Here is a 3,690-nt window from a genome sequence, read left to right as displayed (position 1 = left end):
CAAGCTTCATGAGTACAAACATTGGCAATGAGTGAAGTTGTCATGTTATTTTGTGTTAAGTATTTAATTTAATTTAACAGTTATAATAAATGATTATAATTTCTTTTGATATTTAGAAACTGATGGTCTTTTGATCCTTGTGTTTTTATGGGCATTTGAAACATCCATGGGGTGGGTCCATGTGCTATCATGAGAGCACTTACTGGGGGAAACAGTATGAAGCCACCTCTCCCATTCTGACACGTCCTCTGCCAAGAGAAGACACTGCCAGTCGCCTGTCACACAAGAAAAGGGCCATTGACAAAGCACATCAACCAAGTTCTGTGCAGTAAAGAGAGAATCTGGGTCTTGCTTTTCCCTTTTCCTTCTCTTCCTCTTCTTTTTCTTCTTCTTTGTTGAAACTCAGAACTGAGTATCTAGGTATCTAGAGAAAGTTTATTTCCTTTATGATGTGATCTATGATAGGTTAAAATCATCGCAGATTCTAATGAGATATGGTAAAGCATTATGTGGGTACGGATGGTTCAGTCGGCTTCCTCGCCATCAGTTGTTCCTGTTAGAATCTCAACCAGAGTTGATCCAGGGAGTAAGGACGTGTATGCATGGCATCTGTTATAGCTGAGATCTTGACTGTCCCCTATAGGTCCAGATGTTAAAGGAGCAGGAGGTAGTGAGGCCCGTGAGAAGGAGGTTTAAGTGGAAGTGCCCTGTAGAAGGACTCTTGCTTCCTGCTGCTTCACATGAAACATTAATATTTCCCACACTGTGTACTTCTCCAACAGGCCCCAAAGCAACAGGGCTGAGCCACATAAACGACAAGCTCCGAAACCCTGAGCCGAAAGCTTCTCTGCCATTTTGTCACAGTGAAGAAAATGAATACTCCATCCTTAGGGTTCTAAACAGCTATACACAGCAGAGGAGAAGACATGGCTAACACGCCATCCCTCTTGGGGTTCTAAACAGCTATACACAGCAGAGGTGAAGACATGGAAGAGGGAGAAGCAGGACCTGTCAGCCAAGTGGACATGTGGCTATTTTTTAAAGATTTAATTTATGTGTTTGTGTGCATGTGTACCACTTGTACACTGGCACCCTCAGAGGTTAGAAGAGGGTCACCATGTGGGACCAGACCCAGATTCTCTGCAAGAGCAGTCAATGCTCTTGAGCACTGAGGCATCTTATCAGTTCAAAGGGATATGTCTTCATTTGAATTAAGACACTGTATTTGCTGTTCGTGGTTAAGTTCCTCTTTCAAAACATTTCCGTACTTGTCAAGTGAGGAATTATTAATGTGAACATTATAAACTTATCATGAGAGTTAAAAATTATACACGTGTAGATATCTACACATATGATCATGTATGTATAGCTACATGTGCACACACGTAAAATTTGGCCCATTGTCACTATGTAAATGGCAGTTTTTACTATTGTTATGATATTTTGCTTATTTCAGATTGTTCAACATGGTCTCACTATGTAACACAGACTGGTCCTGAACTTGTCATGCTCCTGTCTCAACTCCAGTGCTGGGATTAAAAGTATGTATCATCCCATGTAGCTATAATTTGTATTATTACCATTTAGGAAAAGAAAAAGAAACTCTACAATCTGAAGTGATTTATATTATCCTCATAAAATTAGATTTGGGGACAAAGAAAAACATCTGAAAAACAAACAGAAAATATTAAGAGCCAATGTGTATCAGACTATTAATTAAATGTTATTAATTTGTGCACGCTCTCTTTCTCTACCTCCTTTCTTTCAGCCCTTCCTCCCTCCCTCCCTCTCCCTGTCTTTTTCCTTCTTCTTCCTTGCTAAGCCCAAGTTCTACCACTGAGCTACACCTCAGACCTCTAGAACTTAACAAAGATGTTAATCAGAGGATCAAGTATCCGTAGACAGTTGTATAAAATAGGTGTACACACAACTGTGTTAAGGGTTGTGGACAGGGCTCAGAAATGGAACACGCACTTGACATGCACTAGGACAAGGACTTGGGTCCAATGTCCTTGTGTATTGTAAGAAAAGCGTACATGATTTTAGCAACTTATTGAACCTATTTCAAACTTGATTTTTGTCTGTGTCTCCTGGATGGAGATAATGAGTTGTGGTGGTTTGAAAGAAAATGGCCCCCATAGTTGTGTTACTATTAGGTGTGGTTTTGTTGGAGTAGATGAGGCCTTGTTGGAGGAAATGTGTCACAGTGAGGTCAGGTTTTGAAGTCTCCTATGCTCACAATACACATAGTGTAGAACACAGACTCCTGCTGCCTCTGGATCAAGATGTAGGCATCTCAGTTCTGCCTTTAGCACCATGTTTGCCTGTACACCACCATGCCCCACCATGATGATAAAGAACTGAACCTCTGAAGCTGTAAACTAGCCCCAATTAAATGTTTTCCTTTATAAGAGTTGCCATGTTATGATGTCTCTCCACAGCAATGGAAACCTTAAGACATGAGTATTCCTGTATAAGACTGGTCCGTTTGGCTACCTAGTACTCTGTCTCAATTAACCGACCCTAACACGATGATGAATATTCTCCCCAGAGGCATAACTATTATGAAGGTAGTTCAATTATTGGTGATCCAGGCCCTTTCTATACTTCCTGCCATCTTTGGAATGTTAATAATGTTGTCTCCTGGTGATGTGGCTACAAAAGCTCCCAGCACCGCACCCTCCCCCAGCATGATGAAAATAGTGAAGAGGAAGGAACAGAAGACCCCTGTCTCCAGCTTGTGTTTTAAGAACAAAGGAATAAGCTTTTCTCAGAAGTGTCCACATAACAGACTCAGCGCATCTCATTAGTTAAAGCCAGATCACATGTTCTTTCCTAAGCCAATCAACGGCAAGTAGTACAGATTCAGCTTCTGAAGAGGCTGGAGCCATCTCTGCGGAGACCCAGGGCCACACAGAGTGTAGACACTAGGAGAAAGTCAGAGGTGGGGCCAGTGGACGAGAAGGTGGCACCCAGCAATGTTTGTCCACCACTCTAGGCTTCCTGTGAAAACGAGCTAATTCATTCTCTGGAAACGATTTAATCCCCTAGCAACAGGCACTGCTCTGAACAGCTGCCGTCTGAGTATGACTGCCCACTGACTGCCCACAAGATGATCGGGCCTACTGGTGTTGTCTCACAGAGGCCGGTGTGAGTAGAGGCATCAGACCCTCTCTGAGACAGCACTCACCCCTCCCGTGTCTGCCTTTGCTACCACTGCTACAGAGCTGGGCTGGGTGCTTCCAAATTCCTGGCCTCTTATCCAAAGAATTGAAAATAAGGGCTCACACAGATGTGCAAAATAAGCAAAGTCTCTTTATTTAGAGCAAGCTATAGTACATATTAAAGAGGTGTACATTGTCAGGACAGACAGCAGGCCCGATGAGTAACAGCACTCAAGGGCCTCAGCCTACAGCCTGGGATCTCTTTTTGTGGGACATAAAGGAGGGAGTGGTTAGCATGGGGTGCAGTTTCAGTGGTTCCCTGATTTGACTGGCAAATGAGGGCGTGTATTATTTTCCTATGGTCTGTGTCCCTTCCCATTATGCAGGCAACTGATTTTAATAATATGCATGCCCATTTATACATAGGCGTAAGACAGTGTGATGGTCTCCATTAGCAATGTTCCCTGTAGGCTTGTGAACTTAACACTTGGTCCACAGTTGATGGTGCTGTTTTGGGGTGTTATGG

Source organism: Chionomys nivalis, chromosome 12 (assembly GCF_950005125.1).
Source record: "Chionomys nivalis chromosome 12, mChiNiv1.1, whole genome shotgun sequence".
NCBI classification, from domain to species: domain Eukaryota; kingdom Metazoa; phylum Chordata; class Mammalia; order Rodentia; family Cricetidae; genus Chionomys; species Chionomys nivalis.
The sequence above is the reverse complement of the archived record's forward strand: the minus strand, read 5'-3'. Positions refer to the sequence as shown.